Here is a 16,312-nt window from a genome sequence, read left to right as displayed (position 1 = left end):
CCAGCCAGGGCTGCACCCAAGATGAACCAAAATGGTCCCAAAATGCACGGCCGGGCACGGGGTCTCTCCCTGGGATCAGTTCTGCTCCATTTGCATCTTGCAGTTCATTGTCCCATTCCAGCTTTAGCCCCTGCAGTCCCATCCTTGTTTTTCCCTCTCCAGCCCATGGTGTTTGTGCTCTTGGGCTGAGATTTGGATCATTTGTCCTTGGTGCCCAGCTGGAGCAGGAATTGTTTTGTGCACAGAGCTCACCATCCCCTGATATGAAGCCCAGACCCACACACTAAAGCAGCACAGAATGTGAAAAATATAAAAGCCAAAACCTGAGGCATCACATGAAGAAAGTCCCTTGAAGCAGTGCCAGGGGAAGAGGCTTCCACCTTGCCAGGGGAGTTTCCATTTGGGGACTTGTGCCACCACCACGAGTCACATCTTCCTCCCCAGACAAACTTGATGAGGACACAGATATTTGGGTGATATTTGGAGAAGTCTTAACTTTGAGCTGCTGGGAAACACAGAGCACAGGAGCCTCATCTGCTTCACTGATCTCTTCAGTTTGTCACTACCAGTTTGGCAAGCAGGGGAAAACTGCAGACAGATCCTTTGTTATCGTTTTCCTGCACAGAATTCCTCCAGGAACAGCTAAAAAGTTCTGCTCAGTTCAGAGCTGTCTGCAGTAACTAAATTAAGGAGAAACAGGGAAATATCTTGCAGCAAGTCTCTTTGAGCCTCTCATGCAGCTTCAGAGGGATCCTGTAGCACTGTGCAGGCAATTCTATGCTCAGAATGGATTCACTCTCTTAATTCAGTTTTCCATGACATGGAGCTTACAGTACTGACAGCCACAGGGTCAACATGAGAATTTCTGAGGGCAAAACTGGGCAATCTCTCCCAAAGTAAGTTCCAGCTCAACAGAAATCATCTGTGTGATGGCAAATTTATTACATGGGGATCAATGGCCTCTATTTTGTAGGTATTATGGAGGTCAGACTAAATTTTCAGAACTCTCCTTTTTGACCCTAAAAACATAGGAATTTTGAAATTTGAGTGCTACTAACTCCAGGTCCTTTTCTTCAAAGAAAGTAAGATGTCAGAATATTTATTACTACAATATGTTTAATTTCCTGTCAATACATCCATATTCTTTTATATTCAATATGATTGGTATTTGCCTTTCCCCTTCCTCTAGTAAGTAAATGGAAAATATTTATTTGATAAAAATGGAATAAAAGTCCAATGTACTTCCTCTGCAAGAATCACATAACAACTTTTAAGCAATAAACCATCTGCTTCTCACTACATTAGGTAAACAATACTACTTTGGGAAAAAAAAGCAGTAATAATGGAAAACTTGACAACAGTAATAAAACTTCCAAACTATTGATACCAGACTCCCTTGCAATTCATTATTTGCTGGCTGGAAAGTTGGCTTTGAAGCACAAGTGCCTGTTGATTTTCCTAAAGCATTCAGGGAACCAACTCAAAATATTCAGTGATTCTGTGAAACTCGGGCTGTATATTCTGTGTGACATTTATGGTGTGAAGAAAATACACAGCAATGCTGGAAATGGACTCGTTTTGCCATTGAGGGACCCTCAGTGTGGTGGAGAGGAGGGACAAGCTGATGCTCAAGTGTCCAGGAGAGCCTGGGTGCACTCTGGGCCATTCCACTGGGAAAAAACCACTTTATCATTTTGTGTTCCATCATTATCTCCTTCTCCACCATCCCACAGCAAAATGTGCCTCACAGAAATGTCTGAGCATGAACTTCAATATTCAAAGAGTCATTTTGCCTTGCAGAGATATCTGATGGGGTGACCCAGGATGTGCTGGCACCGGGAATGTCAGATTCATAAAATTGTGACAATTATTATCATCCCATCTTCATTTTCCCCGGTGATTTTCAGTCCAAGCTTGTCTTTCATGTTGCCAAGTGACTGGTGACAGCAAAAGCTTTTCTTCAAGGCATTCTCAAGATGGCTTTTTCTTTATCTTACCATCTCTGCAAAGCCCTGCTATTATTAGGTCTTCCTAATGCCTTGGTTAAAACCTCAGAGATTATGCTCCTGCTGTATAGTCCAGTAGCCTCTTCATTCTCCATGTTTAGTTAGACTCAATATTTGCTTGGAGGACTGGCTGTGACTACAGAGATATTCCCAGTGTGTGACTGGAGCCAGGTCTTGTGTTACCTTAATATTGTGAGTAGAAATTGAGATACAAGAATCTGAAAGCTTGAAAAAGAAAACTTGTGTGAGCCACGAATACCTGCCAGACTAACCTGACATGAAAACATCTGCTGCAGCCTTCATCAGGGGCACTTCAGAGAATTTAGTATGTGAAGCTTCCCTTGATACATCTGTGAATGAGGGAACCTCAGCTCTAAGTGCAGAGCTGGACATTTTTCATCCTTTCTGTAGCCACACAGAGTTAAACACAGATCCGAAAGAAGGATGCAGAATAAAAAGGTCTCTTCTCTTCAGCCTGTCTCTCCAAATTAACTTGATTTGCTGTTCAGAGACCGAGGAGATGATGGTGATGTGTCCTGTCGTGTTTTCCTCTGCATCCCAGCAGCATGCCCTTTGCTCTTAACCAGGAGCTTTGCATCAGCAACCAGCTTTCCTCCTGTAATTAATTTCTCAGGGCTCTTCCCCTGCTCTTTCCATTCCAAACAGCTCTGCTCTCTCTTACATGCAACAGTAGTTTTATTTTGAAAGGGCTTGGCAAGCAAACAACATGATGTTTTCCCTTTGGACAACCTGAAGCCATGTTAGATGGTGACAAGACGTGCTCTGATCAAGATGAGGAAGGCACAAACTAATTGCCAAGAGCTGGGAAGCTCTGTGGCTGTGCTTCAGAGCCAGCTTTCATCTCTCTCTCCATTTCTTGCAGTCATAAATTGCACCAGCTCAGCTCCAAAATAAAGGCCTGCCATCCAGAAACCTTGTTTATAGGAAGGGCTGTCAGAGCCATCTGCAGCTCCTGCTCCTTCCTTCCTTCCACATCCCGGCAGCTCTCGGTCCTCCTGTCCCCTGGGAGGGAAGGACAGCGTGTTCTGCAGCCACCAAACACCAACCACAGCCCTGCCACAAAAATCCAGGGATAGATCCCTTGGTTTAGGGGTTTTCAACAGCTACTGCAACAGCAGTTCTTTAAATACTCTCTGATTTCTGATATATCCGATCCACTGTGCATTTCCTCAGGATCTGTGTCCTTCTGGCCTTCCAGCAGCTACTTTGTCCTTCAGGTCTCCATAAGGAGTCTGTCCTCTCTTTTTCAGCCTATTCAGAGTGAGAAAAACCTGCATTTTTATCTCTTCCCTTAGTTGGGCTTGTTTTGCCTGTGAGTATGATTAGAAATGCACATATCAAAATATCTCACCCTAAAACAGGGAGCCAAGGCTTTTAACACAGACATGGCCATGACCAAGCCTTGCCCTTGGAGCCTCCTGCACACCCACCAGCAATTCCCCAGGTCCCTGAGTTTCACCAGCTTTGTTCCTCAAGCTCCTGTTCTTTCCCCAGCTGAATCCAGCCCACAGCTCCAGGGCTCAGCTTTTCAAACCTCTCCTGCAGTTTGAGCTGTTGTGGGTTTATTTTTCCATTCAGTGCAATAGCAGCAGCAGCAATTTTGGGCTACAAAGGCTCTCTGCAGGTGTTACTGCTGTGAGCCAGGGCTGGGAAAAGGGGAGACAGGTGAGAAACCTGTTAAGGACTTGCCCCTCGTTTCCTGGTCCCTGCAGACAAGGCCCTGTGTCTTCTGCCTGGAAGAGCTCGAGGATTTTAGCAAGTATTTCAAGTGATAAAGTTTAAATAAAAATCAAAGTCATATATTCCAATATTATCTCCCTCTTCCCCATAATTCCTCCAAGGCTCATCTCAGGATAATAACTTTCCATCATGTGAGCTACCCATTTAGCATTTTCTTAACTCTTTGGGGAAGGGGTGTAACTGTGCAGCCGTCTTAAATTAATTTGAAAGAGTTAGGAAAAAAATTGGTTCCATTAATCTATCTAAAACTATCCATATTATCTCCATCAATTATTTATAAATTCATTTTGCATTCTAAACTAAACCCCACACCGTCACTTATGTTTAATGCTGCCTGCCCATTTTCCTGATGAAGTGCCACATTTGCTGCATTTCTGCATCACATCTTTTTAACAAATGTCTAATTTCTGCAATCATGTATCTTGCTAAGAAAGCTCTTACTCCTTTTGTATAGCTCACCAGTTTTGCTGTATTGCTGCTCTCTCCCAGTACATCATCGTGGAACTTAGCAGGACATTTCTCATGTTAATTGAATGTTCTGCCCATATATACAGATATTTATAATCTCCTGGGGGAAAAACTGTTTTAGTGGCTTTTCACAGCACAATTCATTTTCTTATTTCTACTTATTCACGGAAAATGTTAGGATTAAAAATAGCTTAGGCTGAAAATTTTGTTGAAAGCTTTCTCCCCTAAAATTATAAGTGACATGTTTTCACACTTAAACAAAAATATGTATCATTAGCTGTGAAAAAGTGACATAAAAAAGAGATTAATCTTTAAATATATTAATTTATTGCAAAAAACTTTGTACAATGTTTGTTAATAAATCTCTGATTAACTTTTCTGGTAGAACATCACCCTGGTTGGGTTTCCAATACTCAGACTAGAATACAAAAGTTAATTATTTTGCTGTTAAATTGCCACCAGAATCAAAATTTTTCAGGCATTGTGATTCACATTTTCCTATCTTTTCAGCTTTGGGCCGCTGCTGGCAGACTGTGACCCTGTATATTAAAAGAGCATTTTCAAATTCTACTATTTATCACAAATGTATGTCTTGGACACTAAAATCTCCCCCAGGCACATAAATTTTTTATGCTGAATATAAGCATTCCCCTTTGTACAATTTTAGCTGTACCAAGTTAATAGCTCTAAAATATGACTTGATTTGAATCTCAATTTCCAAACACTGCTTTGCCAGTGCAGCAGCTAGAAAGTGATACAAAATCAAGGTGAGCTTTCACAGGGATGTGACAGGGAGAGGACTGACATTAGAAAGCAATATAGAATCAAATTCCCATTTCCTGGAACTCAGTTCATCACCCTTTGTGGGCCTGTTGGGTCACTCTTGTGATTAAAAGCCAATCATGATTATTTGAATATTCCTTTTGAGTCAGTTGTGTCCCTTCTGTGTCCCAGAAATTTCAGCTAGGTCACATTTCTTAGTTGGCTCAGGAAAACAGGATCATTCTGTATTAAAAGTGATCATAGCAAAGTTACATTTATGTCGATGAAGAAGTGACATTTATGTCCATTTGTTGCCTGGAATAAAAAACCCTTTGGACTCAGAACTTTGCCTTCTCCTACAAGCACAAACATGGGGCTGTGGCAATCAGAAAGAATTCATGTATTAAACCACTTAAGCATAGCATAAGGGCCTGCTCTGACTTGGAAAGCCGTTATGTTAATTAGCTTAAATTTGCAAGAATTTGACTAAATAGGAACAACTTGACATTTAGTTTGAAAGGTCTAAATGTTTCTGTAGAGTTCAGACACCAGTGCTGCAGGTAAGGTTTTCCTTTTTTTTTTCCCCCTTTCCCAAATGAAGGCACGAATACAAAAAGTTCATTTGCAAATGTTTACCTAACATAAAGGACTTACAGGGGGCCCATCAAGGAGGCTGACACAGATCCCGATTAAGTCGAATCCCTGGCAATAGACTCTGCCATGAAGTTGGGCTATTTGCTTTTCTTCAATCCTCCCTGGCTTTAGATGCTCTCAAATCTTTCCTAATCCCCGCTGAAGGGCACAGCTAATTAACCTGGGACGGAGCTGCTCTGCCTTTGCAGCCTCCCTGGCACACCTGCACGACCCCGGGTGCCTGCAGATGCTCCTGGAGCAGGGACACCTCCAGCTCTGGGAATGGCACAAGGGCACCTTTCCCACCCCTGTTTGAAGCCCTACAAAGGGCAGAGATGCAGAGATGCTGCAGCTCCCACAGCCCATTGAGAATGATACATTTATTTCTTCCTTCCCCTGTTTCACACTTCCAAAGCACATCCTGGACGTTCATGGCCCTGTTTCGCTGCCCTCTGTTCCCTCAACAAACCCAGTGATATCTGGCATCTCCTTTGTCCCCCAATTCTCCTGCTGCTGTTGAAATGCTGCTTTGAGCCCCGCTCCTCTGAAACTGTACAAGTGACCACAGCTTCCCTCCCTGTTTTTTTAATTCCCAGAGTCAGAAATTGATTCGTTAATGGAGCTTAAGCTCCGTGGCTTGCAGCACCCTGCACCCTTTCATTAGCTGGGAATCCGAGATAAACACAGTGATTTAGGGCTGCTGAGCAAATCCATCAGCTCCATGGCATGACAGCTCACGGCTGCTTTTGCTCTGGGAGCTTTACTCAAATACACTGCTAACAGCTCGGTTTTGCCCCCCATATTCTATCAAAAAGCTTTTTCTTTTTAAAGGATGTGTTAAGGCACAGTGGAAGCAGCTGCTTCCAGGGAGCCAGGAGTGGCTGCTCCCCACAGAGCAGGGTCACAGCCAGGACTGAGGTGGCCCAGGGGGGCTGCAAGGGGGTCCTGGAAGAGACTGGGGTTGGGGGAAGAAAGACCCCAGAAGGACAGTCTGGGGGCAAAATGAAGCAAAATGTCCATGTGAGTGTAAAATAAATTATTATTATTTTATTATAAAATGTATGAAATATATATTTTTCACTTGAAAATACAGAGATCAAAACCAGTTATTGGTACTGATGAATGCTGAGGAGTAACATTAATTAAGGTTTCATAACTGGAAATTCCCTGGTCAGTAACCTTTGATACTGTCTGGAGACTCAAATCCCACAGCCCATCCTTGGTGCACTAAAACATGATAGATGGAGCATTTCTATCATCTCAAACACTGCCTGCTGGAATTCCAGCTGTGGGGATCACTATGGGGGAGTTACTCCTGTGCTCTAACACAAAACACCCAGCAAAAAGTCAGCCAGGACTAAAAAGGCTTTTAATATGATTCAAGAGATTTGTCCTGAGTTCCTGTGCTCTTATCTTGCATTTAAAAGGAGACAACTCCATTTGTGCCCCGAAGTGCCTCACCCAGAGCTCTGCCTCGTGGGCACAGCTGTGTGACAGTGACTGCACCTGCCCCTGAACCAGGCTGGGCGTTTTGTGTCACCTCAAAGGAGATTAAAGGCATTTCCTGAGTACGGCTGCTCCTGAAGAAGCATCGATCAGGAACCCCAAAGCACAAACTGCATCACCAGGGATTGGGAAATAACCTTCCCCTCTTCTTACAAAAGCTTCCCTTTAATGTCACATCATTCCATTTTATCTGGGCTGAGATTAAAGAAGATTAAATGGAGAGGAAGTAAAACAGGTTGGAAGCAATAATGTAGTGCTACCACAAATACCACTAATTTCCTTCATTTAAGGAAATTACTTAAACAAATAGTGATTCATACAAAAACTGTCTTCTTTCATGAAAGAAATAATTTGCATTTAAACAAATTCCTCTGTAGATGAAAGAAAACAAGGTTACAATAAAGGGAAAAGTATTGGTTTGGCATCAAACCATCGGTACTTCAATTTTATTGTTATCTCAAAGACAAAGATGGAAGATTACTTTGTAAACATATTTAACAGGATAACTCTGTAATGAACGATAGCAGTTGGTGATAAGACTTAAACTTACAAAGTCTTGTTGTAAAATAAAAGTGGTGCTGTGGGACTGAACAAATATTTGGAAATTTTATCTATCTATTTGGAAATTTTATCTATCTATCTATACAAAAGAGAGTGGCTCCTTCCTGAGGAGGACACTTCCTCTGACCAGGATTCTCCTGTGACTTTGCCTTCTCTTGAAACCCCACCTGCAAACTGATGGCTGGATCAGCCAAGCAGGGATGGGAATTGTCTCATGGGAATTGTCTCATGGGAATTGTCTCATGGATTTCCCTCCTTGCTGAAATCTGGCACTGCCAGAACTGGCATTTTTAGCTGATCTTGTACTTTTGGGAGGTGATTTTCAGCAGGTCACCCAAAGGGCTCCCAGTGGGGTTAATATTGTTTGAGTATTTCTGTGCTTTCCTTTCTGGAAGTGCTTGTGGTTCAACACTGGTGAAAGGATTTCCTTGGAATCATTCAGATTCTCACCTTTCTTCTTCAACAGGAATGTGGAGCTGTTGAGGACCATCAGGTGCTTTGTACTGCTATTTTATTTGTAAAATTGATTCCAAAGTTTTTGTTTTCATCTCTGCTTTTATAGCGCTGTTTCCTGTAGAACTAAACCTACATTTTATTTTATTGTATAATTTCTTTCCCTTACTTTGGCTTGCTGTAACTGAGGAGAAAAATGAACTTGACTACATCAAACAAGGGAAGAGAAGCAAGGAGAAACACTTGAAGGAAATGCCAGGTGATGGTTATTTTTATTCCAAAGAATTAGGGACAGCCACTACTTTAAAGGGGAAAAAAATCCCCACTTTTCAGGCTCTTTCAGCCCAGTCAGGGGTACAAGAGAAAAATAAGGACTGGTAGCAAAGGGGAAAGGCACAAGCTTTGGTGGAGATGGAATAAAGTGTGGATCCACGGGTAGAAGACAAGGAACAGAGAAATGTTTGATGTTGGGAGACCTGAGCACATGGAAAAACCATCTTAACCTGTGGAGAAATACAAGTCAAAGAAAAGCAAAGTGCTGCCTAAACTAATAAATGCTTTGAAGATTCCAACTCAAAGTTTTATTGGCTTCTTTTCTAAAAAAATAATGGGAAGTAAGAATTGCTTGGACATCACCTTTATCATCTCACCAATTGAATTTGGCTTGTAGGGGGAAGGTAAATAACAAAAGGGAGGGCTATATAGAATTATTTTTTTAATGATGGTTCTGTCCCTGGTTCTTTGCTTCCTCATGCCTGGTTTTGTTTGCATTTTTATTTAAAAAATAATTTAACTTTTTCTTTGTACTATAAAATTTTCTATGCTTGGAATACTAATGGGTGAAAAATAAATATACAGAAATTATGTCCCTCTTTGTAAAAATTTTTGGTGTATTGCATTTTAGATGTTCCTCGAGTTCATAATTTCCCCTGCTCAGTGTGTGAAAAATTATCAAAGGCAATAAAAATACAAGGAAACAGCATCCCTGATTTTCTTAAAAATATCCCAATAAGATAAAAAGTGGAACAAATCCTTAAAATATCTACCCAGCCATGCTCTTTTCCATTTTTTTTCCATAAGCACCAGCTGTTTTTTCCATACCAGCACAAAGGACATATTTACAGATTCAGTTTATGGGAGCTTTGTTTATGCACTGGGTGAGGATTAACAAGTAATTTTAATTAATATGGCAAAACCAAGTTCAAAGAAGACAGAAAATTTGTAAATCTTGTAAGACCACTAATTCTGGCTGGGCTTTTAGATGCAGAAAATGTGCTGCATGGAATTTTCCATATTAACATTTTTCCTAAGGTTAACACACTGTAATCCTTTCTCCATCACCATTTCGCACGGAACCTCCTGCTTTAGTGGATTTTTCCCTACGCCCCTGTACTCCCAATATTATGTCTTTATAATATTTCTGTAAAATGAGCATTGCTGTTGTCATTTTGGGTGTTCATTGAGCAGAAAACCTGGGAAAGAGCAGGAACCTAAACCAAGAACTTGCTTTTCAAAGCAACATTTACCCCTGGAAATCCAATGGCATCAATAGGAAAAGAAGGACATATATATTTTGGTGGACTCAGCCAAAAGAATACTCAAAAGAATAAATAATTTAATAATAATAATACATAGTTATAAAGAATAATCTTTTAAAGAATAAATCACTTCAAACTTTCCTTTGTGGCAGAATAAGGAGCCTTGTAGAGATATGAAGCAGTAAATATTACATATCTTGGCTTTAGCAGGGTTTTTGGAATGGTCAGACACATTCTTGGAGGGGATAAAGCCTCAGAACTGCGTGAGGAGCTCCTCAGGGAACTGCTGATACACTTTTCTAACAAAATGAAAGGACCAGTGGGGTTTTCCTGTGGCAACTCCTGAAGCTGAAATCTCATAAATCTCTTACAAGGGTTGAACTTACCAAAGATTCAGGATGAATGATAGCAAGAAGTTCCCAAAAGGAGCTTGGTCAAGCACCAGATCAACTCCAGGCTTTTCCACACTGGATTCTCCATACATCTTCCCAAGTACAAGTTGGACACTTTGGGGACAGGGGACAGATTCAATCCAGGTCCCTTTTTGGCTGATGCAATGCAGCCCCATGATTTCATGCCTTGGAGCAGCATCAGAGCCAAATTACTCAGTGGGATGGAGAATTGCAAATACAAAAATTCCAGGTGAAAATGGGCTCTTTTCAACCCTGTTTTCACTCCTTTTTGAAAGGCCTCTGACTTTATCGGTGAGCCCAAGGTCTGGCTTAGAGCTACATCCTTTAAAACATCCCCTAAATAATGGCACAATAAGTGAATAAAGCTGTCCTGGGAAAAGGTTCTGTGCAGTGGGGTGGGTTTGCCCCTGTGGCTGCCTCAGTGTTTTCCAGACTTCACAAAAAGCCAGAGAAATGGAAATAGCAGCCATTGCTCTCAACTGTGTGACCAAAGCTGTCACACAGCAGCTCCCAAGTCCTTGCCCAGGAATTCTGAGCAATCCCTACAGAGACTCCTCTCACCTGCTAAAAGTCTGAGAACCCACGAGCTGCTGGAAAAGGGAAAGCTCTGGAACACCTCTGTGATCCTGCAGCTGGGTTCCTGAGGGTGGACTCCATTCCCTGGTGTTCCAGGGAGCCATGCAGATGTTCCCAGCTGTGGCAGGAAACGCCCAGCCCTGGCCCCAGGGCAGAACCACACGGGGTAAGTCACTAATGGTGAGCTGGGCTCATCAGTTTAATGAGCTCCTGCACAGGAGCCGCAGCACAGTCTCACTTTGATGCTGACTCCCTGATGGAAGGACTCCTTTCATGTTCCAGGCTGCTGTTTAAACCACCAGACCAATCTGCCAGCCCCTGTTAATTTAAATCCGTCATTAATGAAGGAGAAAGCATTTAGATCTGGTGGCAGGAGAGGAATATTTGGTTTATTTCATTCTGATATAGGTTTTTTTTTCTCAAAGTTTGGCTCCTTAAGAGGCATTACCAGGGAAGGAAATACATTACATGCAATTCTTTGTGGAGCTTGTCACTCCTCTGCTGCAAACAGCAGCAGCTTTGTTAACCTGTATGTTCAGCCTCCTATATTGTAAAGAACATTACTGTGATCAATAAATCTTCTTTTGGGGCTGAAAGTCTGCAAACTGGTTTCTTTGACAACTTAAATACACATCTCATGTCTCCTTCAGGAACGATTCTATGAGTTTTTTGATGAAAACTATAGAAAAAGCACCTGTAAGCCCATTGTTAGTCAAATTAAAGTCCTTGAAATATTACTTTCTATTATCCACCATTTTAAAGGAGTTTAATAAGCTGCTTTTTATCAAACACCACTGTATTTTTCAAGGGATGTCAGAGAGACTGTCTCACCATTTTTGTTTCCCAAGCTGCAGATATTATGAGAACAAAACATACCAAGTTTCTTAGGAATCGTTCCATAGCTAATTCCAAACCAATTATTTTCTATAAAAGCAGTGGTGTAGAAGTTTTGTGGTTGCTGTATTTGATTTTTACAGGGCGAGTGTTGATGGCACACAGAGGAAGGGAACATATCCAGGAGACAAAGCAGCACAACAGAAGATTTAGGGTTTAAATGTATGGGCTCTCCCTAAAATCCTGCTACTAAATTCAAGATGTTTACTACATCATAGAATTACAGAATGGTTTCAGATGAAAAGACCTTAAAGATCATCTATTACCGACTCCCCAGAGGGATGCCACCACTAGTTCAGAATCCATGTTAAAATTTTTAAACAATGTAAACAACTTCTTGCAATTTTAAAGTAAACATAAACACTGTCTGCTTTTCTCCTCCCTGACTACAGAGAACCAGCAGCAATTCTTTCATTTCAGTCCTGCAGAAATATTTACTGGTACTTCTGATTAAAGCATTGTACAAAATTAATTGCCTGTTTAATATTTTAACATCGTGACTTTCAGAGGAAACTATTTGGAGTAGGGATATGGCCTGTCTGGAGGCTTTGGAATGAACACAGGTCTCAAATCTGCTTCTGACTTCACAGTGCTCCTACAGCCGAGCCAATAAACAGTGATTTTACATGATTTCTACCACGGAATCCATCAGAATGGGCCAGCAGGGTGCTTCCTGCTCCTTTGTTGAGGAGGTTTCCATTTGGAAGGGAAATGGAGCCCAAAAGAGGGCTGGCACTGATGCACCTGGCAGTTCCTGGACCCTGTAAGGACACAGGAGTGAGGGTGTGCGGTTTGTGTTGTCACCAGCTCTGCTCTGGCCGTGGCCCCGAGGAGGTGCTGGCCCCACCTGCCCTGCACCTGGACACACCAGCATTTCCTCCCTTCCCAGACCAAATGTATCCATCCTGGGAAAGAAAAGGTTTATTTCTTGAGTGCATTATAATATTTATTGATGCAAATGAAGCCCTGGTCCTTCATGGAGCTTTTTGGATTTCACTGGGCAGTCTCCTTGTGAGCTCCCCAATGCCGTGGGGTCACAGGGATGGCCACCCACAGAATCACTGGATGGATGGGGCTGGAAGGATCTGGAGATCACCCAGTGCAAGGCGGGGTCACCTGGAGCAGGTGGCACAGGAAGGTGTCCGGGTGGATTTGGGATGTCTCCAGAGACTCCGCACCCTTCCAGGGCTCTGCCGCCCTCATGGAAGGAAGTTCTTCCTGGTGTTGAGGTGGAACTTCTCGCGTTGCAGTTTATGGGCACTGCCCCTTGTGCTGTCGCTGGGCAGAGCCGGCACCACCCTCTGGGGGACATTTACACGGATCGCGGGTTCCTTCCCTGTCTCTCCCCCTCAGATCTCAGGGATGGCTTTCCAGGAGCACTCGCAGGGTGCTGCGGGCCGGGCCCGCGGCGCGGGGGCGGTGCGGGGCTCCGGGGGCGGTGCGGGGCTCCGGGGCCGCAGCGGGGCCGGCCCTGCGGCCGCCCCGTCCCCTCACGGTGTCGGCGCTCCCGTGCGCGCCCCCCCGGCGGGCGGCGGGGGCGGGCGCCGTCCGGGCCGCGCTGATCGCAGCGCGCCATTGGCCGCTGTCTGCGCGCACGTCACGATCATGATGAGAATTAATGATCGGGGCCGCTGATTTCATTGTGTGACGCCGGGACCGACCCAGCCGAGCCCGGCCGAGCCCGGAGCCCCCGCGCCGGCCCCGCGCTGCACGGTAAGCGCGGGGGAGCCCTCCCGGGGTGGGGGGAGCGCGGCGGGGCCCCGAGCGGGAGGGGCACGGCGGGAGGGGAGGAGGAGGAAGAAGATGATGATGGTGATGATGATGATGGTGGTGATGATGATGATGATGATGCCGGCGATGCCCCCCCCTCCCGGGCCCGGCGGTGGGGGTGGGGGGAGGCCCGCGCGGGCTCGCGCGCGCGGACCCGCCCGGCGCGCGCAGGCGCTGCTGCGCCTCCCGCCCCCCCGGCGCGGGCCCGAGCGGGGGGGGGAGGCAGCGCCGGGCACGCGCCGGGAGCCGCCGGGGGAACTGCGCGTGCGCGCGCAGCCGCTCCGCGCGCGCCAGGGGGGGATCCGCGCGCCTGCGCCGGCCGGGGCCGCTCTGCGCGTGCGCGCCGGGCCCGGCAGCGGCCCCTCAGCCGCTGGTGCCTCGGGCACCGAAACACCGCGGGCACAGGGACACGGCAGTGACAGAAACACCGCGGGCACAGGGACACGGCAGTGACAGAAACACCGCGGGCACACAGCCTGGGAAACACCCCGGCATCCCCAGCACACCGGCCCGGCCGCTGAAGCACGGCACTCGGTGCCACGTCCAGCCTTGCCTTAAACACTGCAGAGACAGGGACTCTGCCACCTCCCTGGGCAGACCCTTGCAATGTCTGAGCACTCTTTCTGTGGAGGAATTGTTTATAATGTCGATCCTAAACCTCCCCTGGTACAGGTGTTGTCATCGCTAATTGCCTCATTCCCTGGTGGAATCACAGAATCCCAGAATCACTGAGGTTGGGAAAGAGCTGTGAGATCACCAAGTCCAACCTGTGCCCGATGCCCGCCTTGTCACTGAGTGCCACCTCCATCCTTCCTTGGACACCAGGGACGGGGACTCCAAACCTTCCTGGGCAGCCCCTGCCAGTGTCTTCTCACCTGTTCCATGAAGAATTTCTTCCTAATGTCCAACCTAAACAGACCTTGGCAAAGCTTAAGACTGTATTCTCTTGTGTCATGGGTGCCTCAGTCCTTAGTGCCCGGTGTCCCCAGTGGCTCAGTGTGCCTGTGTTGGCAGGGCTGTGGAATAAGATGAACTTTAAGGTCCCTTCCAACCCCAAACCCTTCTGTGATTCCATGGTGTTGGCCTGCTGTGGTGCCAGGCACAGCCAGTGGTGATTGGACAGGGGCCTTGTGCTGCCACGCTTTTGTCCCTCAGGTGTTTGAGGGTGAGGAAGAGGAGGATGTGTCCTTGGCTGTGCTGTTCTGGAGGTCTCACCCCTGGAAGTGCTTGTGTGGCATTCACCTGCCCGAGCAGTCCCAGCCCTGTCCCCTTCTCATTCTATGGATAACATCACACACAACTCACCTAAAGTAGTGCTGTGTCCTCCCAGCTGCAGTCCTGAAGTAGCTCCCATGTTCAAAGTAACACTGCATTGTAATGTTTCTTCCCTTTTTTCTGACATAGGTCTTACAAAACACATACACGCTTTATTTAAAACATGTGGCTAATCCAGCTGCAGTCAGGAGTCTCATTTGCATCAATAAAGCAGGATGGGATGCATAAACCTGCAGTGTTGTGGTCATGGGTTATTATGTTATTAAGTTACTGAGGGCTGTCTAATTTGTCCCTAATAAAGGGCTGCATTTTATAGGTAGGGCTGTAATACAATCCTCCAAACGCTGTACTTAGTGGAGAGGGAAGCAATTATGCTGCGAGTCACGGATATTTAAAAGTAGTTTTACAAGCTGGTGTGTACATTGCACTCACCCAAGCATCAGCCTCATCCACTGCCCTCAGAGTGAGTGCTTGTAACTGGTTTGGCCTGTGTAGGAAAGAGGCACCAACCTACAAATTCAGATTATTAAAGGTTCTTGCTTGATGTGTGTCCAGTATCTCCACATAGTGTGTAAATTGGGGGGTTGGTTGGTTGATTGTTTTCTTTCCATTTGGGATGTGCAAAAAATGGTGAGTTTTTGGCAGAGGTGGAAAGTGGATGAGATCCTTTCAGTTCAAGTTTCTAAAGCTGGAGGAATAGTGTCACTACTGCAGTCTTGTTTTATTTATGTCTATAGTAGTTTTCTTTCCATAGTTCCAGTTTTGTCTCACATTTATATTGGCACTAAGACTTGTTATTTTTTGCCACTGGAGATCTGTGGAGGGAACAAAAAAACCATAAATTGGGAGTGTGCCGATTTTTTTGTACCTCTTACAGATGGAGAGACTAAAACAGAAATAGTCTTTGTAAGGTGACTTTTTTCCTAGGAAAATGACTTTTTGGAGCTGAAGTGAAAAAAGAAAACTCTCAGAAACTGATTATTCCCTTTTATCAATCTGTGTTAATCCCTGACAGTTTTAGAATGTGTTATACCATACATATTTTTATACTTAGTTTCTTCCTGGTGGCTTGTACTCTTGAGTTAATTTATTATTTATTTGACACCCAAGACTAGTTTCTATTGCTGTTTGAAGTGAGTATAATTATGGGTTTGTTTCCTATTTTTCAAATTAATTTGTATTAGCATAAAGATCTACCTTGTAAATGTTTACTTGATTCAGCAATCCAAACATTTAAGGACTTTTGGAGACTAAGACCATACTGCTGTACCTTGTAGGAAGAAATTATTTTTCCTTCTTATGCTGCTCCTTTATTTTTTCTTTATTTTCCCCCAAGATCTCTCAAATAATTCCAGAACAGCTCAGTAACTCCTGAATTATTTGGTTACATTATTTTTCCCCCTTTCCTTATAGTTTGCTCTTTCTTTTGTGGCACTCCTTGACACTGAGTTGTTTCCATTAGTTGCTAAAAAGGAATGACCTGGCTTCACCAGGTCTCCCTGGAGAGACTGCTGATTTTGGAATGTTGGATGAAGTAAATGGGTTGGAAGGGCTGGGTTTGCAGCAGACCCTGGGATTGTGCACTGAGTACCTGTTCCATGAGGCAACCACGGCTTCAGGACCAGCTCTGCTGGAGCTCTGCGTGCTCTCCCCTCTCCACTCATTCCCAGAGAAGGGGTGGAATGGAAATACTGAG

General features: G+C 44.7%; 1 protein-coding gene across 2 annotated transcripts in view; it reads left to right on the top strand.

Moving 5' to 3' along the window:
* The first annotated feature begins 12,905 nt into the window (after positions 1–12,905).
* Positions 12,906–16,312, top strand: part of HDX (highly divergent homeobox) — a 40,359-nt gene continuing 36,952 nt past the window's right edge. The window contains exon 1 of one of the 2 annotated variants that reach the window (XM_054641655.2): positions 12,906–13,284. The gene's annotated coding sequence lies outside the window, so the exon portion shown is untranslated. The remainder of the gene's footprint in view (positions 13,285–16,312) is intronic. The other variant, XM_077185938.1, reaches the window with a different exon arrangement.

The sequence above is a fragment of the Agelaius phoeniceus genome, chromosome 14 (assembly GCF_051311805.1).
Source record: "Agelaius phoeniceus isolate bAgePho1 chromosome 14, bAgePho1.hap1, whole genome shotgun sequence".
Taxonomy (NCBI): domain Eukaryota; kingdom Metazoa; phylum Chordata; class Aves; order Passeriformes; family Icteridae; genus Agelaius; species Agelaius phoeniceus.
Note: the sequence above shows the minus strand (reverse complement) of the source record. Positions and strands in the feature narration are given on the sequence as shown.